The following is a 26,094-nucleotide window of genomic DNA, read 5'->3' as shown; positions in this document are numbered from 1 at the left end:
ATAAAAATGTTGAAGAGCACAGGGCCCAGGACCGAGCCCTGTGGTACCCCATGTAATGTTCTTCCCCTGGCACCACCTGTCAGGCTCCCACCCATGGCTACCAGGAGTCAGAATTGTAGTTTTTATTTTTCTTTCGCTCACCCTAGCACAGATCTCATAAGATCCCACTGCTAGGCAGCACCACCAGTCACTCCCTGTAAACAATACTGCTAGAGACTTCGCCTTAGTCTCCCTATGGCTTGTTACTTTGTGTCTGGGTGCCCTTGCTGTCCACAACCACCTTGTATCTTTGTCTATAAAGCATACAATCCTGGGTTGCTCTGGATACTTGATGATGTTACAATATCTCCCTTCACCGCTGCCACCATTATTTGATAGTTTCCCTCCAGCCTTGGTAATTACCGTGCCCTCCCTTCTGGTTTGTGTATCCCCAGCCAAGGATCAGACTTTTGGTAAACCAATAAAAGTATTTATTTGATAACACCAGGAAATAACAATTACTTTAGGAATGTTCAACAAGCGTATGGTTTCATATAGTGTCACTCTTTATGTTTCCAGTCACATATATTCTGCCTAAATACCAGCCAAATATAATCCAACCCACAACCAACTCCAGTCCACACTCCACAACCAATCGCCAACAACTCCCCCCAAAACAGAACCCTGAACCAACTGTCATCCTCTCATTTATACCTTCAGCCACTCAAACACTCAGCCAATCATCATACAGCATTCTCCAGCATTCCAGCCATGTACTCCCCCCTCTCACTCAGTCACTTACCATATATCACTTAATAAACCAACACTTACCATATTTACAGATATTAAAATACAGGGACATCACACCCCACTCGTTACTTCTGCCCAGTTTGAGAAGGAACCATTGATAAGTACTCTTTGAGTACGATTCTGGAACCAACTGTGGATCCACCTGATAGTTGTTCCATCCAGCCATTTAGCTAGCTTGCTAATCAGAATATCATGGGGCACTTTATCTCGACTTCAGCAAAGCTTTGACATATTATGTCCACAGCATTCCCCAGTCTACAAGGGAGGTTACTCGATCAAAAAACAACATAAGATTAGTTTGGCAGGATTTGTTCTTCATAAATCCATGTTGGCTCCTAGTAATCACTGCATTGTTTTCAAGTGGCTTACAGACTGCCTGCTTTATAATCTGCTCCAGAGTTTCCAGGGATTGATGTTAGGCTGACTGGTCTGTAGTTCTCCGGTTCCTCCTTTTCGCCCTTTTTGAAGATAGGGACATTAGCTCTCTTCCAGTCATCCGGCACTTCATCAGTCCTCCATGATTTCGCAAAGATAATAGACAGCGGTTCTGAGAGTTCTTCAGCCAGTTCCTTCAATACTCTAGGATGCAGTTTATCAGGCCCTGCTTATTTGAACTCGTTCAAAGTGATTAGGTATTCCTTGACTATTTGGCTGTCAATCTCAAGCTCCATTCCTGCCCATTCTACTTCATGTTTCCCGGGAGGCTCATAGCCCCTTTTCTGGGAGAAGACTGAGCCAAAGGAGGAATTGAGCACTTGTGCCTTTTCTTTGTCATCTGTTATTTTGCCATCCTCATTGAGTAGCTGTGCTACCATTTCTTTTCTCTGTCTTTACTATGGATGTACCTGAAGAAAGCTTTTTTGTTGCTTTTAGCATCTCTCGCTAACCTCAGCTCATTCTCACCTTTAGCCTTCCTGATCCTTCCAATTCCATGATACTGCCTGTACTCTTCCTTTGTGGCCTAACCTTCTTTCCACTTCCTGTATGTGTCCTTTTTTTTGTTTTCTCTAAGCTTTTTGTGAAGCCACATGGGCTTCTTCTGATGTTTTCCCTTTTTTCCTTGTTGGAATTGCTTGCCATTGGGCTTTTAGAATTTCCTTTTTTAGAAACTCCCACCCATCTTGGACTCCTTTTCTCATTAGGGTGGCTTGCCATGGAACCGTACTTACAATTGTTCTGAGTTTATTAAAATCAGCTTTCCTGAAGTCCAGGCTGCACGTATGGCTACTCTCAGCGTTTGCTTGTAAAAATAAAGAATTCAACTATGGTGTGGTCACTCTCCCCCAGAGTTCCTGTAACTTCATCCATCAAATCATCTCTATTGGTTAGAATCAAGTCGAGGATAGCTGATCCTCTGGTTCCTTCCTCCACTTTCTGTAGGAGAAAGTTATCTCCAACACAAGTCAGAAATTTTTTGGATGGGCCGTGTTTGGCAGAGTTTCTCTCCCAACAGATATCGGGATAATTGAAGTCCCCTATTACTACTACATCATGCCTCCTTGAAACATTGGCAATTTGCTTTTCAAAAGTTACATTCTCTTCTTCTCCTTGATTGGGTGGTTGGTAGTAGACTCCAAGCACCACATTCCTTTTATTACTTGCCCCATAATTTTAATCCAGATACTCTCGGTGGAGCTACCAAGCTCATCTTCCTGTATTTCTGTGCAGCGATATATATTTTTAACATATAGCGCAACTCCACCTCCCTTTTTATTCCTTCTGCTCTTTTTGAACAAGTTATATCCTTCAATTGCTGTATTCCAGTCATGGGAGTCATCCCACCAAGTTTCAATTATACCTATCAAGCCGTAATTACCCTCCTGTATTAAGGGTTCAAGTTCATCCTGCTTGTTTCCCATGCTCTGCGCATTAGTATACAGACATCGAAGACCATGTGATTTATGGCTTGGCATCCTTACTTCCTTTTTCTGAGGACTGTTACTGGACCCTATTAGAGCTGATCTCTCTGTTCCCATTACTGTGCACAAGCCTTCATCAGTCATTACCACTATTTCTATTTAGGCCATCTTGGTCTACAGCTCAGACTATACTGCCATCCTGGCTGACAGATGCAACCCATATATCTATAGATCTATATGGCAGTGGAATAAACATTGTGATAAGCGGGTTGTATAAAGATATTCCTGAGAAGGTATTGAAATTCATTATGGGACCAAAGCAGATGTATTTCAGCAAACAAAGGTTCAGTAGAAAATTCTTTTAAAATAATAACAAAACAATGTGTGACTACTGAGAATTTAGGGGGGGAAAGGTACCCAGGGGAGAAACCTGAATGTTGGAGATGCAAATTCTATAGAGCAGGAATGTTGCATGTTTGGTATAATTATCTGGTTTTACAAAACTTTTCTATACAGATGCTAAGAAAGATTAAGATAACAGGTGTAGAAATTCTGTTACACGAAGGATAGGGAAATCTTTTTGGCCCAGTGGTGCCAGATCTATATCTCCCTCCATCCCCATGATGATGCCAGGGACTGACAGGTGGCCAGTCTGGAAAACCTGTCAAGGTTTACCTGTAAGAGTGATGGGTCTAGTGTGCTAGCACATCCCCCACAGGTAACACACTGGAAAAGCATCACTCTGCAGGATTAAACCACCACTTACCAGTTGAGGAGTGGTGGGCTCAATCGTACTGGCTGCAGGGATCACCTTTGCCAGAGCATTCTCTGCAGAATAGCTTTTACATGCCATAATTTATCTGTATTCTCTGCTGTGAGGGTTCTTTGATTAAAAGAAATACCTCAGGAGCTCAAACTGAAGTTTTACACACTACATACATCTATATGATAGATACACACTTTAACCACTATATACATCTATATGATGTTATGCCTGCACAGGTTCTTTGATGTTCCCTAAGCCTTTTCTCACTGAAGCTCTTTCCACATTCCATGCATTCATACAGTTTCACCCCAGTGTGTGTTCTTTGATGTAAAGTAAGCTGCTCCTTCCAACTGAAGCTCTTTCCACACTTCACGCATGTATGTGGTTTCTCTCTTGTGTGCGTTCCTTGATGTTCACTAAGACTGCTTTTCTGCCTGAAGCTCTTTCCACAAATCATGCATTCATATGGCTTCTCCCCAGTGTGTGTTGTTTCATGAGAACTAAGGGCCCCCTTCTGCCTGAAGTTCTTTCCGCACACCAAGCATTTATATGGCTTCTCCCCAGTGTGTGTTCTTTTATGAGAAGTAAGGTGCCCATTCTGACTGAAACTCTGTCCACACATCATGCATTTATATGGTTTCTCCCCAGTGTGTGTTCTTTGATGGGAAGTAAGGCCCACCTTCTGCCTGAAGCTCTTTCCACACTCCATGCATTTATATGGCTTCTCCCCAGTGTGTGTTCTTTCATGCAAAGTAAGGCCGTCCTTCCGACTGAAGGTCTTTCCACACTCCATGCATTTATATGGCTGCTCCCCAGTGTGTCTTCTTTGATGTAAAGCAAGCCTTGAGTGCCAACTGAAGCTCTTTCCACACTCCATGCATTTATATGGTTTCTCCCCAGTGTAGGTGGCCTGATATTTTATATTCAATTCCCTATCACTGAAGTTCTTTTCATGTTCCATGCATGCTTGTGGTTTCTCTCCTGCATGGGTTTTATGGTGTGTATCAGAGGACTCCTTCCTCCATTTCTGTGATTGGTTTCGCTCATGCCATTTTGCACTCTTTTGATTTCCAAACAATTCATCTCCTGCTTCATGTTTGGTTCTTTCTGATGACACCACAGATAGCTTCCAATAATTCTCAGTGTCCTGTTCATCACCTGCTTGGGAGGTAAAAGAAAAAAATATTAACTGGTCAAGGAAGAAACCATGGATTTCTCCAGGGACCAAGCCCTGTTAACTGCTTCTCTTAATGCAGTTCTCAATGTTTGCTTTTGATTTTGAGTACCTCCTGCTAAATAGTAGGTTAGTTGTTGAATACCCTGCTGTCTCTGACAGTAACATAATAATAATAATAATAATAAATTTAATTTCTTTGTCGCCTATCTGGCCGATGGCCACTCTAGGCGACTTACAAATTTGTTAGAATACAATTGATAAAATATAATAATACAATATAAAAACATGAAGTGCCCACTTGATTTTGCTAGGCATGGGGGAAGTTTCAGCTGAGATACATATGTGGTATCAATTTCCACAAGAGCACTACTCTGTGGTCATGATTTATCTGATTTGAGTCAAACAATTGGATTGTCAGATATAAAGGCAGTGGTGGCCCAATACATTTGTATTGCTGTTCTGTAGTAAGAAGGAAATTCTTCACCAGGTGACATGATCAGTACAAGATATTTTACCTGCACTCCACTCTTCTCACAGCTTTTTCCTACCTTCCCGCTCTCACTGATTTTCCCCCCTCCTTTTTGCCTGGTCTGTCTGCTCAGGATTGGGATTGGATGGCTTTCCCCCAACTTCTAGTGCTGATGAGAGTTGCTCAATTTCAGGTACAAAAAAGCTTTTATTTTGAGATGGCTCATTTTGAGATTCTATAAGCAGTCAACCATGCAGTGCAGAGCATAAGAGCTCAATCTTATCTGCCTGGAAACGGGTTGCTCATGATTTCAACCATAAAGTGTGCTGCCACCGACCCTTCCTTTTCCCACTCACCTTGAGAAAAAGGTAATTCTCCAAGCAACAAGTGCTGAAAATAAGTCAGGCGGATGAGGGAACATCTAGCCTACACCTCTTCATCTCCAGAAAGCAGAGCAGCTTGCTATCCTCAAATTCTCCCTTGGCACTATCACGTAACATGGATCCAATGGAGGAAGGCACAATCCCTTGTGAGCAGTCACAAATAAACAAATCCCAACAGCCCAATTTAAGTTTTAGAATAAAATTTAAGGTCAGAAGGTAGAGAAGGAATGTTGAGGGACAAAGGAATGTTCACAACATTCCCTTTAAGGGCTCTTTCCCCAAGTGTGTTCTGACTGACAGGAGGCTTTGAGCCCCAAGCACACAGCCTAAAGAAGAGGATGCAGCAATCAAGGTTTTGGTGGCAAGAATAGTGGGGCTATCAAAGTGTTAACTGCTATTGGAGAGGCCAGGATTCTCTACTAGACAGCAATCTTCATCCTGTGTACTCAGGCCTGGCTGAGAAGATATGTGACCTCTCTACCTATACATGGTGGAGAGACAGAAAAACTAGGTAATCTCAAACATACAGGCTAATGTACAGCAGAACCACACCACTGGTGATTGGCTCGTGGGATCAGTCAAATGAGTGCTCCAGTAAGCTGATGTCCCAGAACTCAAGGGCTCAGTCTGCCAGACTCATAGCAGAAGCACACCACAGGTGATGCACAATGAAGAAAGAGCTGGATCAATCTGTCCCAATGCCTTACAATTCCCTATCAGTTTCCCTGACGATACCAGGGTGGGAAATGTTCATGCCTGATCTTGTGTTCATTTTCTGAGATAGAATCATCCTGTTCAAAATTCATCCCAGATACAGAAAAGGATTATTGAAAAAAATCATTGAGAAAGGTTCACACTGCAGTTTGAATTACAGGGATAGTATAGACCAACTCAGCGTCCACCTTCCATTTGCACTCTGATGAAGAAAAGCAACTCTGGAGAATTTAGTATAATTCTCAAGTGAACATGGCTGGAAGGGTGAAGTCACAAAAAGTCTGTACATTAGAAGAATTCAGAGCCTGATGGTCAGTCTGTCTACTGAAAGATGAAAAACTGAAAAATTTCACACATACCTCTCTCACTTAAGTAGGTACCTGACAATCTCTCCCCTTCCTCAGAGCCCTGGATAAACAGATCTTCTTTTTCCAGCCAGGAGATGAGGTCAGGTTTGGGGAGATCTTTCAAAGAAAAAGAGACGATTGTTACTTCTGACTACGAAATATTCTTAGTCCAATCATTGCTATGGCCACTCCCAAAAGTCAAGACCAGGCAAAGGCAAGTTTTTGCATCTCCTGCCAAGTACTAGGACAGGGGCATGTGGACCCAAGAAGAATCCTTCTGGCACTTGTGAATGGACACATTTAAGGTCAGCTCATTGGCACTGTGAATGCAGAGTAATCTATTGTTGCATTTGGGGTATATCCCAACACAAAGACTGCAAACCTCAACCTGGAGGCCATCCCTCCTCCTCCAAAGGCTAGTTGCACGGCTAGTTCTGACATGCAGTACTGACCCATCCTCTCATCTCGAGGAGAAAAGCAGCACAATTCAGAGGCTGAGCTGTGGTGACTGACTAAGCATGTAGGAAGACCTTATTGTTGAAGGGGGAATGCTGGAGGAAGATCACCTTTCCCCCGAGTCAAAGTGGGGCGCCAGCAGCAAAGGGGGAAGCTGGCGGGGTCCTTACTTACCTTCCTTGTGCTCTTGGTAGCAGCGGGCACTTTGGCCAGGAAGAGGGTTTGTTTCCAGAGGTGGGGAGGGCCTTTTGGAGACCTTTGCCATGTGTGTAGGGGGTGGGGATGGGGATAAAGATTCCTACTCTGTGTCCTGCCCAAAGCCAAACCTGGCCTCAGTCCCCTTTTCCAGTGCACATGTGGGGAGCGACGGATTCCCACTGTCCCACCTGCCTTGTGGTGGAGGCACTGGGTGCTTGGCTAGGGAGGGCCGTTCTTCTAACTGGGGCAAGGAGAGGAGAGAACTAGCAGGAGATGGACCATATGCCAACCAGGGCTTTTTAAGCTGTTGCTGCTGCCCAAGAGACGGTGCTGGTGTCAGTGAGGCATGCCCCGCCCACTTCATGCTGGTGCCACAGGCCCCTCCCTCTTTTTTCTGGTGTGGGGAGGAGGCTGCAGTATGCAGGGCATGGCCACAGGAACCAGAGCAGGCGTTCTCTGATGTAGGGCAGAGCTGCCCCACAGACAGAGATCCCATTTGTTTTTGTGAACTGGCCTGGGTACTTCCCAGCTGCTGCTTCAGGCCTGGAAATGTTCCCTCCACCCTTCCCAGCTTGCTGCACTTACGCAGAATTGAAAGGGGCAATCGGGATGGCACAGGAGGCTTGAAACTGCAAATCAGGGTGGAAGTGGGGGGAATCCAAGGCAACCTTTGCTGATCTAAATGATAATGTTGATTACTCTCTGTCCTAAGGTAGCCTTTTCTCCCCCTTTGATTTCTTTCTCAGGTTATTATTCCGCCACCCTTCTTGGGGGCAGAGCCTTTCCCTTTTCATTTCTGCAAGGCTACTGAAGCTGCAGAGAGCCAGTGTGGTGTAGTGGTTAAGGTGTTGGACTATGACCTGGGAGACCAGGGTTCAAATCCCCACAGCCATGAAGCTCATAGGGTGACCTTGGGCCAGTCACTGCCTCTCAGCCTCAGAGGGAGACAATGGTAAACCCCCTCTGGATACCGCTTATCATGAAAATCATATTCATAGGGTCGCCGTAAGTCGGAATCGACTTGAAGGCAGTCCATTTCCATTTTTCTGAATCTGCACCCGGCATTTCCTATCCAGGGAAAACATGGCTGGGGATGGAAGCAACGTAGCTGGGTCAGATCCTACTCCTGAAAATGTGTCTGAATAGCAGCTTGTTGTAGTCTTGGTTTAATTGTTGCCCTGGGGGAGCCCTGCAGTCAGTAGGGCAACCGCCACAGCTCCAACAATCCTTTATGGACCATGACTCAGGGAGGGGTGGTAGAAATCTAACCCAGAGGAGCAAAAAGCCATGAAATCATTTGGGATCTGCAGTGAATGACACAGAAATTTGGCACTACCAACACCATCGAAGCAGAGATCCTATCTGGCTCCATGGATTCAAACATTGTCATAAGAACCATGGTTCCACTGGTTCCCAGTGCAGATCCTTATGGACCCTTGTGATATGCAGAAGGGATTTCCCCAAAACGACATTCAAATCATAGGTCATGTCTGTGTTTACAAATGTGGCCTGCAATTTGGGCAGATCCCATGTAAAAGTCATAAATGGGTGTATCCATGCCTTGAACCCATGTGTTTGCGGGCTAGGATACACCAAACCCATGATTCTTATAGCTCAGTCCATTAACACAGATATGATCTAGTATATGATGCTGCTGTAGGACATAGCTAGTATTAAAAAAAACATATCAATGCAAGAGAATAAGCATGAAAGACAGTGAGGACAATTGACTGCTGATTCCTACTGCTGCATCCAAATCCTATTTGCTGAGTGTTAAATGTACACCATTCCTCATAGGTCAGCTGGGATATCGTGTGTGTGTGTGTGTGTGTGTGTGTGTGTGTGTGTGTGTGTGTGTGTGTGTGTGTGTATGTATATATATATATATATATATATATATATATATATATAAGAAAGACAGAGAGAGAAAGTGACTGAGGGCTAAGATCCCCGAACACTCCAGGACTACTGCTTTGGGGACTATTTCTTTGAAGTGGCCAACTACTAATTTTGTGTCAGACTTTGCTGTTTTCTGGGAATCTATTTATTTTGTTCCCATATAAGTGGAGCTTGGGGTTTTCAGTAAGAAGGCTCTAATAGGGATTTGCTGTTGAGAACCAGCATGGCGCAGTGGCTAAGAGTGTTGGACAAGGACCTGGGAGATCAGGGTTCCAATCCCCACTCAGCCGTGAAGCTCACTGGGTGAACTTGAGCAAGTCACAATCTCTCAGCCTAACCTACCTCATAGGGTTGTTGTGAGGATAAAACGAAGAGGGAGGAGAACCATGTTCACCACCTTGAGCTCCTTGGATGAAAGGTGGGATATAAATATAAAAAATAAATAAATAAAGTTTAACAATACTTTTCTCCCCAATATATAGTATTTCCTGTTTGGTGAGGGATTTCCCCCTAGTTTTTGTTTGTTTGTTATATGTGTGTATGGGAGGGCATTAAATCCTGTGGCTCCCCAACAGGAGCTCAAGTTTTATCACCTCATCTACTGTTTAAGAAAAGCGGGACACAGAGGTGCGCCACACACACACACACAAACAAAAGGGGCCACCTTTGCAAGGTTCACATCTCTAAAAATACGGTTTTGCACTTCAAAAAGTGGCATTAGTCAGGCCAGACCTTGGCACAGCCTGTTAAGGAAGGCATGCTCAGGACACAAGGCTTGAACACCCCTTTCCACACTGGCATCCCTACAGTGCAGGGTCAAACCCTGAGAAGAAATTTATGCATTCAGGAAACCAAAAGGGTCCTTACCCCCAGAGGCCACATGCCCATAATTCTCCAGCATGACTTCCTTGTACAGAGCTCTTTGTCCTGGATCCAGGAGATCCCATTCCTCCTTGGTGAAATACACAGCCACTTCCTCAAAGGACACCAGCCGCTGAAAGAAAAGAAGATCTCCACTCAGAAATTTTCTCCCCTACACATTTGACAGAATTTGTATAATATTCTGAAGAGGTCAGCACTGTCAATCAGGCCCCATAAGACACAGCGGACGGCTCTATCAGGCAAACCTGGTGCCCGGTTTTGGCACCGAAACAGCCTTGGTCGCCCTGTATGATGACCTTTGTCGGGAGAGGGACAGGGGGAGTGTGACTCTGTTGATTCTCCTTGATCTCTCAGCGGCATTTGATACCATCGACCATGGTATCCTTCTGGGGAGACTTGCGGAGTTGGGTGTCGGGGGCACTGCTTGGCAGTGGTTCCGCTCCTACTTCGCGGACCGTCACCAGAAGGTAGTGCTTGGGGAACATCACTCGACACCATGGACTCTCCATTGTGGAGTCCCTCAGGGGTCGGTCTTGTCCCCCATGCTTTTCAACATCTACATGCAGCCGCTGGGTACGGTCATCAGGAGTTTTGGAGTGCGTTGCCATCAATATGCTGATGACACGCAGCTCTATTTCTCCTTTTCATCTTCTTCAGGTGAGTCTGTTGATGTGCTGAACCGTTGCCTGACCACGATAATGGACTGGATGAGAGCTAATAAACTGAGACTCAATCCAGACAAGACCGAAACACTGCTGGTGAACGCCTTCCCTGCTCAGATGGTGGATGTTCACCCTGTTCTGGATGGGGTTACACTCCCCCTGAAAGAACAGGTACGTAGTTTGGGGGTTCTTTTCGATTCTTCCTTGTCTCTCGAGGCCCAAGTGGCCTCGGTGGCACGGAATGCATTTTACCATCTTCGTCTGGTAGCCCAACTACGCCCCTATCTGGACAGGGACGACCTCGCCTCCGTTGTTCATGCTCTGGTAACTTCAAGATTGGATTACTGTAATGCGCTCTACGTAGGGCTGCCCTTGAAGACAGTTCGGAAGCTTCAGCTGGTGCAGAACGCGGCTGCCAGACTATTGACGAGGACCAGTCGGTCTTCGCATATAACACCTATTCTGGCACGTCTGCACTGGCTCCCTATTTGCTTCCGGGTGAGATTCAAGGTGCTGGTTTTGACCTATAAAGCCTTACACGGCGTGGGACCTCAATACCTTGTGGAACGCCTCTCTCGCTATGAACCTACCCGTTCACTTCGTTCAGAATCTAAGGCCCTCCTCCAGGTACCAACTCATCGGGAAGCCCGGAGGGTGGTTACTAGATCTAGGGCCTTTTCTGTGGTGGCCCCTGAGTTGTGGAACAGCCTCCCCGAAGAGGTACGCCTGGCGCCTACACTTCTATCTTTCCGGCGCCAGGTAAAGACCTTTTTATGCTCCCAGGCATTTTAATCTTTTAATTTTCTTAATCTTTCTATTTTTAATATGTATCCTTCTTAATTTGTGTTGTATTTGTTTTTGTTGTGCTTTCTGTTGTTTGTTTGTACATGTTTTTGTGATTTTTTACCATGATATATTGTATTTTACCTTGTTTGTTCACCGCCCTGAGAGCTATTCTGCTAAGGGCGGTATATAAATAATAATAATAATAATAATAATAATAAAAACCTCAGGAGAGCCGTGACAGACCTTGAGGGAGGACAGAAATGTTTGCTTTGCTACAGCTGAGAAGCTGCCCGGGGCTTTGGCACCAGCATCAGTGGCAAACTAACAGATGAGAAGGGCCTCGTCCATTGAGATGAAGGTCTTGTTTTTAGTCATGCTTTAATTGCTTTATTATTTCTTGCTTTGAGTATTTTGCCTTTAAACACTTTTGATTTATTTCAGTTACGATACTGAGTCAGTGAGGTCCTGCATTTTCTCCCACTTATCCCTCACTTACCATAGGAGGCCGCATGGGGGAATCTCTTTCCACTCTACCGCAAAGAGGAGAAGAGCCAGACCGTGCCTCTGATGCCAGTGACGGAGGAGTATGTGTTAGTTTTTGAACTATTATGGGTGTCACCAGTACGTAGCTTATTATGGGCATCACCTGCATGTACTGAACTGTGAAGGGAATGGAAGCTGGGTCTGGAGGGTGATGTCGCTCCAGAGGCTGTGGAAGAAGTAACAAAGGACAGGAAGAATTTCATCTCTCACACATTTATGTTTCATGGCTTCAGTTATTATTGGTTGTCGCAAGCATTTCAGTAGTAGTGAATGGCAAAGATATTTCAATGCTATTTAATATAAATGTTGTTTCCTTTCATTCCACTTGCTTCAAGGTGCTCATCCCATAACAGCCCTAAGATTCCAGCCTTATACGCCTCCCCAGGGATGTCAAGAGCATTGCCCAAGGGGGGGGATCATGTCCCAGATGTCTGGGGTTCCCTCCCCCTCCCTTAGTGTTTTCATGGTTGCCAAACTGGTCCCAGAAGACTCGTGCTGCTGACCGGGTTTCCCCCCTCATATAATTAACTTCAATAATATTAAGCAAAATTACATTTCCCCCCCCCCCTTTGTATTTTATCAAGGGAAAGGAACTGATGGTCTTCATTATAATGGTGAAGGTATTAGACTACAACCTGGGAGACGAGAGTTCGAATCCCCACACAGCCATGAAGCTCACTGGGTGATCTTGGGCCAGTCACTGCCTCTCAGCATCAGAGGAAGACAATGGTAAACCCCCTCTGAATACCGCTTACCATGAAAAACCTTTTCATAGGGTCGCCATAAGTTGGAATCGACTTGAAGGCAGTCCATTTCCTTTTAATAGTATATCAGCAAACAATACTCCATACTATTAATAGTCTTCTTATATTTCTAGCTCATATACATACATATATATATATATATCCCTTTCTTCCTCCCAGCAGGAGCGCTGGGCGGCATATATATGTTGATTATGACTTATGGCGACCCTATGAATCAGCGACCTCCAAGAGCATCTGTCATGAACCACCCTGTTCAAATCTTGTAAGTTCAGGTCTGGGGCTTCCTTTATGGAATCAGTCCATCTCTTGTTTGGCCTTCCTCTTTTTCTACTCCCTTCTGTTTTTCCTAGCATTATGGTCTTTTCTAGTGAATCATGTCTTCTCATGATGTGTCCAAAGTATGACAAACTCAGTTTCATCAATTTAACTTCTAGTGACAGTTCTGTTTTAATTTGTTCTAACACTCAGTTATTTGTCTTTTTCGCAGTCCATAGTATGCACAAAGCTCTCCTCCAACACCACATTTCAAATGAGTTGATTTTTCCCTTATCCACTTTTTTCACTGTCCAATTTTCACATCCATACATAGAGATTGGGAATACCATGGTCTGAGTGATCCTGACTTTAATGTTCAGTGATACATCTTTGCATTTGACGACCTTTTCTAGTTCTCTCATAGCTGCCCTCCCCAGCACTAGCCTTCTTCTGATTTCTTGACTATTGTCTCTGTTTTGGTTAATGACTGTGCCAAGGTATAAATAATCCCTGACAAGTTCAATGTCCTCATTGTCAACTTTAAAGTTACATAAATCTTCTGTTATTACTTTAGACTTCTTGACGTTCAGCTGTAGTCCTGCTTTTGTGCTTTTCTCTTTAACTTTCATCAGCACTCGTTTCAAATCATTACTGGTTTCTGCTACTAATATGGTATCTTCTGCATTTCTTAAATTATTGATATTTCTCCCTCCAATTTTTGCATCTCCTTCATCTTGGTCCAATCCTGCTTTTCGTATGATATGTTCTGCATACTGATTAAACAGATAGGGTGATAAAATACACCCCTGTGTCACACCCTTTCTGATGCGGAACCAATCAGTTTCTCCATATTCTATTCTTACATTATAGGTTGTGCATCAGAACAATCAGATGCTGTGGCATCCCCATTTCTTTTAAAGTATTCCATAGTTTTTCATTTTTGTTTTCAATTCAATGCCTCTAATTGTTTAGAAAAAAACTGCAAGTAAGAGGGGAAAGATAAAGATGTGTGTCAAGAACGCCTGGTTTCTAAAATGGTTCTGAGGCAAGGAATTGTGGGGGAGAACATCTTGCCTGAAATGCGACCTCTGAGTGGCCATGAGATTGCAGTTTTTACACCTGAAGCTAGTTAATTAAGATATAAGCAAGAAAATCTGCTTATCGTAACTTGTACTTCAAGGTTGGTGAGTGCATGACTGTTAGGCACAAAAAGCTCCAGAAGGTTTCATCATCAGAAACCCCCTGACTGTCTAATTAATTCCTAGCTGTTGCTGGGCATTTTCCCAAAAGAACAGGATTCAGAGCGTAGGTCTTTGTTCCCCGATGTTCTCTATGGTTGCTGATGCTCCCTTAGTGGGGTTCCATATTCCATCTGCTATCCAGGTGATGTATCTCTGGGGAGATGTGGAACCATGAAGTTAGTTTGCTGTTTACCTCTCTGTAAGTGTAGATTAGGCTAAACTGTTTTATGATTTTGTTTTGTGACTGTATCTCTACTGTATGTTTGGATATTTTGCCTAAGGCTCCAAGACAACGAGTGTACCTTTGGCTCTTGTCTGTTGAAATCCTTGGCAGGTCTATTTATGGCACTCTGGGTTTCCCCTTTGCCCAGAGTGGATGACCAAGTGAAGGGGTGGTGGCAGTCTACCCACCTTGCAAGGTTGGTGTTGGATTACACAGCCCTGGTAAGGGAGCCATGGGTTTGTGTCTTGCCAGGATCAATTGCCCTGGGTTTGGGAACTCAGTTCTGGAACAGGAAGCGGTTCATTACAATGTCTAAAACTGGGCATGGTATGCATAAAACAGAAGATGTTTTTTTCCTGCATAATACATCAAGCTGGGGTCCTCTGAAGGGTGAGAGATTCAGGACAGGCAAAAGAAAGCATTTCTTCACACTGTGCACTGTTAATCAATGGAATTTGCTCCCACCAGAGGCCGCCACAGCTACCAAATTGGATGGCTTTAAAGGGGTCCAGACAAATTCAAGGGAGAAGAGGACAATTGTGGTGTGTGTGTTTTACCTCTAGCGTCGGAAGTGTGCCTCTGGATACCAGCTGATGGGGAGCGGGGGGAGCGGCGTGGAGCTCAGGCCCCCCTTGCGGGCTTCCCATCGGGATCTGGTCGGCCGCGGCGAGATCAGGATGCTGGAGCGGGCAATCCTCGGCTGGCGCCTCCTCTTTCTTCGCCCTCCCGCCACCAGGGCTGGCAGAAGAAGGGCAGGAGGAGGAGCGCCTTGCTGGATCGGAGCAAAGGCTCCCCTGGTGCTCCATACTGTAGGAGACGATGACCGCATGGAAGGGGAGAGAAGGGGGACCGATGAGTTGCGTGTGCAGCAACCATGCGCGGGACAGCCCCACCGACCCCCCCGAGCCCTCAAAAGTACCTAGAAATCCCCCTCTCTGTGCTTCCCCCTCCTACACTCGACGCCCGGCGAGGCCTCCCTCCTTCCAGCCATCTTACCTCCCCGCCTGCTTCTGCACAGCCTCTCCCGCCCTGCACAGACGCTTTCCAAGCTCAAAGAGGGACAGGGACTCCCAGGCATGACAAGGACTCGGGTAGCCTCCAGTTTCAAGGCCTCTTGGGATTTGTAGTCCTTTTCCCACCCCTTCTCGACTCTGAACGGCCAAGCCGAGAGGATTCTGGGAAATGTAGTACCTCTTTCTAGCGCTGCTTTAGCCCTTTTCTTATCTATGTGAAGACGGGTAAGCCTGACGTAGGTTTTGTAGGTATTTGGCCTCTTTTGCACGTGACAGCATTTTTTAAAGTAAAGTTGTATCCACTGGGTGTAAAATGTACATTTTCGGTCTCCAAACTGAATGTGCTAAATATTTTTAAGCCAGTTCTGCGTGCTTTCTAACCACTTTGGATATACCATCTTTAAAAGATCTCTCTCCTCCCTATAGACTCGTGATCAGCAGACAAATTCCCCTCCCTGGGAAGCCCCTTCACAGAGTCTCTGTTCACCAACTGCTCCCCTCATAATATTGCCTTTTGTTTTTCCTAGCCTGTGTTGGGTTATTTAACTGATGAAGATTCCCCTATAGCTGGACTTCCATCACCATAAGTCATCATAGTTGACTTGAAGGCACACAACAACCACCAAGACAAGCTTCACCAGTTGATTGATCTTCTTAGCACAGGGGCTTCTAAACTAGTCAATGGACCACCAGTGGTCCATGAGCTTTATTGGGTGGTCTGTGGAGTGTCAGTATTAAATATTCATATTGATTTTAAATTGAATTATGGCTACAATTCCCAGAGTGAATGAAAAGTGAATTCCTTCCTCCCAGACAACTCTGAGAAGTCTGAGGGAAACAGGCTTCACCTACCAACTCTCAGCACCCTTTACAAACTACAGTTCCCAGGATCCTTTGGGGAAAGCAATGACTGTTTAAAATGAGAGAATACTGTTTTAAGTATTCAGTGCAGATAGGGCCCTAGTGTTACAGCTGTTGTGTATGTGTACCCATTGCTGGATATCTGTAATTCTTGAGAGGGAGGGAGTGTGTGTGTGAAAGAATGTGTGCAGGTGCAAGTTGATCGAGGTATGGGTGTGTTAATGGTGTGGAATTTGTGTGGGCGTTTATGGATTTTGGAGTTCTTGTTGCTACTGAATGACATTCTTACCTGCGTTTTACCATAAGGTCCCAGGGCAACAATATAAAAATTCAAAATCGGGTATATTAGGTGTCAAAGTCCAGCATAAAGAGTTGCTTCTTCAGCATGGTAGAAGCTGTACAATTGATGCTACACGCAAGTCTGTTGGGAGGGAAATTTATAGGCACTATTCAAACAAATAATTGCACTAGTGCAAGGATTAAAGCTAGTGCAATGTGACTTCTAAAAATATGCCTCGCACCATCCCCGAATCTGCTCCAGAGTTGAGGGAACCCCCAGAACAGATTTAGGGGGCCCACAGGGGAGGAAAGGGGGAGAAAATTCCATTGCACAAGTAGAAATCCTTGTGCTGATGGAACAATTTGCTTAACGCTATGTTGAATACAATCCTATATATTTAATTTTATTTGATTTTGTCCAGGACTTTGTCCAGGGTAGTGAGTGGGAGAAAGACGGGGATACAGTCTGCAGCATGCCAGTGAGAGAGCAGATTCGTTCTTGGAGAGGTGTCCCAAGTTCCTTCATGCAGCAGCAGGGATCAACTTCGACTGGGAATTTCCAAGTCAAGGAGCACGTAGTCAACTGCATGGTATGGGGGAGGGGGTTGTGCCTTTGGGACTGTTTACTGATTTGCTGTAGGAATTCTTCCTGTTTCAGTACCGTCTATTGAGATGCTTTTGATTTGTTCCTTTTGCCTGCTAGTGGTGCTGGTAATTGTTTAATGATTATTAAGAATTATTCTGATAGCTTCCTGTAGTAAGATTTTGATGTTTAAGATTTGCTATAGCACGCTTGCTAGATTTTGTGCATGTGTGTGTAACTGTTTAGAACAGCCTGCAATGTTCGTATCTGCAGAGATGAAGCTTGCAGTATAGAGAAACCTGCTGAACTGGTCAAATCAGTTTCTTTGTCCATTTAATAGTTATTCTCCTGATCCTCCAGGTGCAACTTAAGCTTCCAAGTTTCAGCTTAGCCATTACTGTCCGATACTACATGGCCAACATAAATACACTAGATAAGTGCAGTCAATCTCAGGGTGGAAAATACAATTCTAGATCCTAAAATGTGTCCTCTGTTGCATACTGTCTACTACACTTGACTTAGAGCTGCTCTTTACATTTCCCACTATTTCTGTTAATCTAGGCCATTTTAGTCTAGAGCTCACAGACCATACTGCCTTCCTGGCTGACAGATGGATACAACCCATATATTGATAGATTTATCTTGCAGATGGAATAAATATTGTGATAACTGGGTTGTATTTAAATAAAGCTATTCCTGAGAAGGTACTGAAATTCATTATAGACCAAAGCAGATGTATTTCAGCAAAAGTAGGTTTAGTAGAAAATTCTTTTAATAACAAAAAGGTGCACACTACATACATCTATATAATGCTATGCCTGCACAGGTTCGTTGATGTTACCTAAGCATTCTTTTGTCACTGAAGCTCTTTCCACATTCCATGCATTCATACGGTTGCTTTTCTGACTGAAGGTCTTTTCACACTCCATGTATTTATATTGTTTCTCCCCAGTGTGTGTTCTTTGATATAAAGTAAGCCATGAGTGCAGACTGAAGCACTTTTCACACTACATGCATTTTTGTGGTTTCTCTTCTGTGTGAGGTTCTTTATGCTCACTAAGACTTATTTCCTGGCTGAAGCTATTTCCACAATCCATGCATTCACACAGTATCGCCTCAGTGTGTGTTCTTTGATGAGAAGTAAGGTGCCCATTCTGACTGAAGCTCTTTCCACACACCATGCATGTATGTGGCTTCTCCCCAGTGTGTGTTCTTCGATAGGACGTAAGGTACTTCTTCCAACTGAAGCTCTGTCCACACACCATGCATTTATATGGTTTTCTCCCCAGTATGTGTTCTTTTATGTAAAGTAAGGCGCTCCTTCCGACTGTAGCTCTTTCCACAAACCATGCATTTATATGGCTTCTCCCCAGTATGTGTTCTTTGATGAAATCTAAGGTTGCTTTTGTACCTGAAGCTCTTTCCACACTCCATGCATGCATACGGTTTCTCCCCGGTGTGTATTCTTTGATGAGAAGTAAGGTGCCCATTCTGACGGAAGCTCTTTCCGCACACCGTGCATTTATATGGTTTCTCCCCAGTATGTGTTCTTTGATGGAAAGTAAGGCCCTCCTTCCCACTGAAGCTCTTTCCACACACCATGCATTTATATGGTTTCTCCCCAGTGTGTATTCTTTGATGCAAAGTAAGGGATCCCTTCTGACTGAAGCTCTTTCCACACACCATACATTTATATGGCTTCTCTCCAGTATGTGTTCTTTGATGAGAAGTAAGCTGCCCATTCTGACGGAAGTTCTTTCCGCACACCATGCACTTATATGGCTTCTCCCCAGTGTGTGTCCTTTGATGGAAAGTAAGGCCCTCCTTCCCACTGAAGCTCTTTCCACACACCATGCATTTATATGGTTTCTCCCCAGTGTAGGTTGCCTGATGTTTTATAGGCAGTTCCCTGTCACTGAAGTTCTTTTCATGTTCCATGCATGCTTGTGGTTTCTCACCTGTATGGGTTTTACAGTGTGTATCGGAGGACTCCTTCCTCCATTTCTGTGATTGGTTTCGCTCATGCCATTTTGCACTTCTTTGATTTCCAAACAATTCATCTCCTGCTTCATGTTTTGTTCTTTCTGATGACACCACAGATAGCTTCCAATAATTCTCACTGTCCTGTTCATCACCTCCTTGGGGGGAAAAGAAAAAGAAAATGGCATTATGCGTTCAAGGCAGAAACCATGAATTTCTCCAGGGATCAACCCCCATTGGCTGCTTCTCTTAATGCAGTTCTCAATGTTTGCTTTTGATTTTGTGTACCTCCTGCTAAATAGTAGGTCAGTTTAGGCATGTGAAGGCCCGGAAAAATTTGCAAAAAAACAGTTTTTTTCTGGGGGGTTTCCAAAGCCATTTTTGTTTTTTCCCAAATAATTGGGAAAAAAAGAAGAAAAAATGGATTATTGAATGTTTTATTTTAGCATGATGAATAAAATGTTTCATTGAATCTTGGTTCCCCCTCCCTTTTCCCAGTTCTCAGATGCTTTATGTCTGCTTGACACAGTGGAGGATTAGCAGAGTCATAGGTAATTTTCTTTGCTATTAATGTTGGTTTCTTCTTTTTTAAAAAAAATGTTTTTTACCTGCTCCTCATAAACTGGCAAAACGAAAGAGGTTCCTTACACTTCAGGTGTTCCTTACAGTTCAGGATCTTCTAAATTCAATTTGTTATCATTGTTTCAATAAAATGTACTTTTAATATACCAAATGTGATAATCTTATGCCAAACCAATTTGTACATGATTACATTGTATGTTCCTGAAGTAACAAAGTGACTTGCAATCTGTAAAAAGTGCATTTTTTCAATTTTTCTGAAAATTTCATTTTTTTCTGAAAAAAACCAAAAAAACCCTGGTTTTTTTCCATGGCTTCAAAATTTCTGGAAATTTTACATCTCTAGGTCTGCTGTCAAATACCCTGCTGTCTCTGACAGTAACATGAAGTGTCCACTTGATTTTCTTAGGCATGGGGGGGGAGGTGTTTCAGCAGAGGTACATGTGCGGCATCAGTTTCCACAAGAGCACTACTCTGTGGTCATGATTTATCTGATGTGAGTCAAACAACTGGATTGTCAAATATAAAAGCAGTGATGGCCCAAGACCTCTTTGTACTGCTGTTCTGTAGTAAAAAGGAAATTCCTCACCAGATGCTGCTATTATCTTTTATTTTTATTATTATTATATTTGTGAAATTGTGGAGGATGGGTGAGGGCTAATGTTGTCCCTATCTTCAAAAAAGGGCAAAAAGGAGGAACCTGGGAACCACAGATCAGTCAGCCTGACATTGATCCCTGGGAAAATTCTGGAGCAAATTATAAAGTGGTCAATTTGTAAGCACTTTGAGAACAATGCAATGATTACTAGAAACCAACACGGATTTATCAAGAACAAATTCGGCCAGACTAATCTTGTCTCATTTTTTGATTGAGTAACCTCCCTGGTAGACTGTGGGAATGCTGTGGACATAATACATCTCAACTTCAGCAACGTTTTTGACAAAGTGCCCCATGATATTCTGATTAGCAAGCTAGCTAAATGTGGGCTGGATGGAACAACTATCAGGTGGATCTACAGTTGACTCCAGAATCATACTCAAAGAGTGCTTATCAATGGTTCCTTCAACTGGGGGGAGTTAACGAGTGGAGTACCGCAGGGCTCAGTCCTGGGCCCAGTGCTCTTCAACATTTTTATTAATGCCTTGGATGAGGAGGTGCAGGGAATGCTTATCACATCTGCAGATGATACAAAATTGGGAGAGATAGCTAATACCTTGGAAGACAGAAACAAAATTCAAAGGATCTTGATAGCATTGCACTGAAAACAACAGAATGAAATTTAACAGATATAAGTGCAAAGTTCTACACCTAGGAAAAAGAAACCAAATGCACAGTTATAAGATGGGGGATACTTGGCTCAGCAAGAAGGATCTTGGGACTGTTGTTGATCACAATCTGAATATGAGCCAACAGTGTGATGTGGCTGCAAAAAGGGTAAATGCTATTTTAGTCTGTATTAACAGAAGTATATTCGAAATGGTGTGGAATATTGGTTCCCCTCTATTTGGCACTGGTTAAGCCTCATCTTGAGTAGTGCATCCAATTCTGTAGACCACACTTTAGAAATGATGCACATAAACTGGAACAGGTTCACAAGAGGACAATGAGGATGATCAGGGGACTAGAAACAAAGCCCTATGAGGAAAGACTGAAAGAACTGGGTATGTTTAACCTTGAGAAGACTGAGGGGAGATATGATAACACTGTTCCAAGTACTTGAAAGGTTGTCACAGAGAGGAGGGCCAGGAATCTTCGTCCCAGAGTGCAGGACACAGAATAATGGGATCAAGTTATAGCAAGCCAGATTTCGACTGAACATCAGGGAAAACTTCCTGTTGGTGCGGTACAACAATGGAACCAATTACCTAGGGAAGTGGTGGGCTCTCCAACACTGGACAGCCACCTGTTGGGTATGCTTTGATTTGGATTCCTGCATTGAGCAGGGGATTGGACCTGATGGCCTTATAGGCCCCTTCCAACTCTACGATTCTATTATGCAGTAATATTTTACCTGCAATCAAGTTTTCTCAGTTTCTCCTACCTTCCCACTCTCACTAATCAAAGTGTTAACTTCTGCTGGAAGGGCCAGGATTCTCTACTAGACAGCAATCTTAATCCTGTGTATTCAGGCCTTGCTGAGAAAAGATGTGACCTCTCCCCTTATACATGATGGAGGGTCACGAAAACTAGGTAATCTTAAAGGAACAGGCTAATGTACAGCAGAACTACACCACCGGTGATTGGTGCTTCAGATCAGTCAAGTGAGTGCTCTAGTAAGCTGATGTAGCAGAAGCACACCACAGGTGATGCATGACGAAGAAAAGAGACAGATCCTGACTACTGGGAATCCTGGTCTGAGAAATCTGTTCCAATGCCTTACAATTACCTGTCGGTTTCCCTGACCAAAACTGGGGTGGGAAATGTTCATGCCTGATCCTAGTGTTCATTTCCTGACATAGGATCATCCAACTCTACTATTCTATGATTCTATTTTCAAAATTCATCCCAGATACAGAAAAGGATTATTGAAAAAAATAGCTGAGAAAGGTTCACAATGCAGTTTGAATTGTAGGGATGGCAACTCAGCATCTACCTCCCATTTGTGCTCTGATGAAGAAAAGCAACTCTGGAGACTGTAGTAAAATTCTCAAGTGAACATGCCTGGGAGGGTAAAGTCACAACACAAAGTAAGTCCTTTAGGAGCATCCAGAACCTGATGATCAGTCTGTCTGCAGTGAGATTAAACACAAGCTGAAAGAATTCACACACACACACACACTCCCCACATATCTTAAGTAGGTACCTGCCAATCTCTCCCCTTCCTCAGAGCCCTGGATGAATGGATCTTCTCCTTTTTCAAGCCAGGAGATGACGTCAGGTTTGGGGAGATCTTTCAAAGAAACAGAGACGCTTGTTACTTCTGACTACAAAATATTCTACGTCTAATCATTGCTATGGCCCTTCCCAAAAGTCAAGACCAGGCAAAGGAAAGTTCTTGTATCTCGTGCCAATTGCTAGGACAGGGGCATGCGGACCTAAGCAGAATCCTTCTGGCACTTGTGAATGGATACATTGAGGTCAGCTCATTGGCACTGTGAATGCAGAGTCAGATGTTCTTGTATTGGGGTATATCCCAACAAAAGGAATGGAAACCTCAACCTGGAGGCCCTCCTTCCTCCTCCAAAGGCTAGTTGCATGGCTACTTCTGACATGCAAAACTGACATCCTCTCATTTTACTATAGGGACAGCGAGAAATGAAACCCCGTTCTGGCAGGGAACCCTGGATTTAAGTGTGCTTCCCCACTCATCCCCTTCCTTTTGGCTCAAACTAGAGGAAAGGAGAGGAGAAGAGCACAACACGTCAGAGACTTAGCTGAGTGGCAGACCTTATTGCTGAAGGGGAGATACTGGAGGAAGACCCCCTTTTCCCCTGAGTCAGAGAGGGGGCACCAGCACTGGGGGGAAAGCTGGCAGGGTCTTTACTTACCTAACTTGTGCTCTTGGTAGTAGCGGGCACTTTGGCAAGGAAGAGATTTTGTTTCCATAGGTAGGAAGGGCCTTTGGGAGAAAGAAGGCCTTTCTCTGAGGTAGCCCATGCTTAACAGGGATGGGAAATAGGATAAGACAGGCCTAGATATCATAAACAGCAGATGCGATGGGAAACCCATGTCGCAACTGTAGCATTCCATCCTGCGAGTGGAAAACATTATGGAATGGTTCTCCATTAAAAGAAAGTATGAGAATCACACAGACAGGAAAGCTTAGCAGGTCAGGGAGTCATACATCAGAATGATTCTCCCCAACATATAGTTTTCCCTGTTTGGTGAGGGATTTCTCCCTTGCTTTGTTCGTTTGTTACATGTGTGTGTGTGAGAGCAGTAAATGCCATGGCTCCCCAACAGGAGCCCAAGTTTCACCACCTCATCTACTGTTTAAGAAAAGTGGGACACAGAAGTGAGAGGAGGCACTACACACACACACACACACAACACAAGCGGCCATCTTTCCAAGGTTCACACCAATACGGTTTTGCACTTCAAAAAGTGGCATTAGTCAGGCCAGACTCTGGCACAGCCTGGTAAGGAAGGCATGCTCAGGACACAAGGCTTGAACACCCCTTTCCACACTGGGACCCCTACAGTGCACAGAAGAAGAGGAATTCATCCATTCAGGAAACCAACGAAAAAGGGTCCTTACCCCCAGAGGCCACATGCCCATAATTCTCCAGCATGACTTCCTTGTACAGAGCTCTTTGCCCTGGATCCAGGAGATCCCATTCCTCCTTGGTGAAATACACAGCCACTTCCTCAAAGGACACCAGCTGCTGAAAGAAAGAAAAGAAGATCTCCTATCAGAAATTATCTCCCTGCACATTTGACAGAATTTGTATAATATTCTGGAGAGGTCAGCGCTATCAATCAGGCCCCATTAGACGCAGCAGACAACTGAATCAGGCAAACCTCAGGACAGCCATGACAGACCTTGAGGGAGGACAGAAATGGACAAAGTTTGCTTTGCTGCAGCTGAGAAACTGCCCGGGGCTTTGGCACCAGGCTCAGTGGCAAACAGATGAGAAGGGCCTCGTCCATTGAGATGAAGATCTTGTTTTTAGCCATGCTTTAATTGCTTTATTATTTCTTGCTTTGAGTATTTTGCCTTTAAACTCCTTTGATTTGTTTCAGTTATGATACTGAGTCAGTGAGGTCCTGCATTTTCTCCCACTTATCCCTCACTTACCGTAGATGGCCGTCTGGGGGAATCTCTTTCCACTCTACCGCAAAGAGAAGAGCCAGACCGTGCCTCTGATGCCAGTGACGACGGAGTATGTGTTACCTTTTGAACTATTATGGGTGTCACCAGTACGTAGCTTATTATGGGCATCACTTGCATGTACTGAACTGTGAAGGGAATGGAAGCTGGGTCCGGAGGGTGATGTCGCTCCAGAGGCTGTGGAAGAAGTAACAAAGGACAGGAAGAATTTCATCTCTCACACGTTTATGCTTCATGGATTCAGTTACTATAAGCAGCTGCATGCTTTTCAGGAGTAGAAAGTGGCCAAGATGTATAACTGCTATTTAAAATAAATGTTGTTTGCTTTCATTTCATTTGCTTCAAGGTGCTCATCCCAGAAGAGCCCTAAGATTCCAGCCCTATATGCCTCCCCAGGGATGTCAAGAGTCTTGCCTGGGGGGAATCATGTCCCAGATTCTGCGGTTCCCTCCCGCTGTGTTTTAATGGTTGCCAAACTGGTTCCAGAAGACTCAGGTTGCTGACCAGAGGGAAGGGGGTTGCAAAAAATTAACTCCAATATTGTGATGCAAAAGAAATGATGGTCATTATAATGCAAGTAATGGTATATTGTTGACAGCAAAAAATACTCCATACCTATTAATAGCCATCTTATATTTCTAGCTCATATATGTGTTAATTTGTATTTATATTAATTTATATAAAGAACTAAATTAGTGTTTTCTGAAAGTTCTCACTTTTTGTTTTCAATTCCTCTAAAGTGTTTAGAAAAAATGCAAGTAAGAGGGGAATGACAGAGGTGTGTAAAATTGTGCATGGTATGGCTAAAGTAAACAGAGCCAGGTTTTTCTTCCTCTTGCTTAAAACCATAATCTGGGGTCCTCTGAAGGATGAGAGATTCAGGACAGACAAAAGGAAGCACTTCTTCACACTGTGCACTGTTAATCTATGGGGGGCGTGCGTGTACTACCTCTAGTGTTGGAAGTGTGCCTCTGGATACCCGTTGCTGGGGAACGGAAGGGGCGTGGTGCTCAGGGCCCTCTTGCGGGCTTCCCATCGGGATCCGGTCGGCCGCGGCGAGATCAGGATGCTGGAGTGGGCAATCCTCGGCTGGCATCTCTTCTTTCTTCGCCCTCCCGCCACCAGGGCTAGCAGAAAAAGGGCAGGGGGAGGAGCGCCTTGCTGGATCAGAGCAAAAGCTCCCCTGGTGCTCCATACTGTAGGAGACGATGATGACCGCATGGAAGGGGAGAGAAGAGAGAGAAGGGGGACGGATGACGGATAACCATGCGCGGGACAGCCCCCAGCATTTAAAACTACCCAGAAACTCCCCTCTCTCTACCTTCCCCTCTTATACCCGACGCCCAGCGAGCCCTCCTTCCCTCCCTCCACCATCTTACCTCCCTGCCTGCTTCTGCACAGCCTCTCCCGCCCACCACAGCCGCCTTGCAAGCTCAGAGAGGGACAGACTCCCAGGCATGACGAGGACTCAGGTAGCCTCCAATTCTAAGGTCTCTTGGGATTGGTAGTCCTTTTCCCACCCCTTCTCTGACTCTGAACGGCCAAGCCGAGAGGATTCTGGGAAATGTAGTAGCTCTTTCCTGCACTTCTTAGCCCTTATCTATATGAAGACAG

At 44.4% G+C, this 26,094-nt stretch overlaps 1 pseudogene; it reads right to left on the bottom strand.

Annotated features, from left to right (window-relative positions):
• Positions 1 to 485: 485 nt before the first annotated feature.
• Positions 486 to 26,011, bottom strand: LOC133378863 (zinc finger protein 629-like; annotated as a pseudogene).
• Positions 26,012 to 26,094: the final 83 nt, after the last annotated feature.

This window comes from Rhineura floridana, chromosome 3, assembly GCF_030035675.1.
Source record: "Rhineura floridana isolate rRhiFlo1 chromosome 3, rRhiFlo1.hap2, whole genome shotgun sequence".
In the NCBI taxonomy this organism is placed as follows: Eukaryota; Metazoa; Chordata; class Lepidosauria; order Squamata; family Rhineuridae; genus Rhineura; species Rhineura floridana.
Note: the sequence above shows the minus strand (reverse complement) of the source record. Positions and strands in the feature narration are given on the sequence as shown.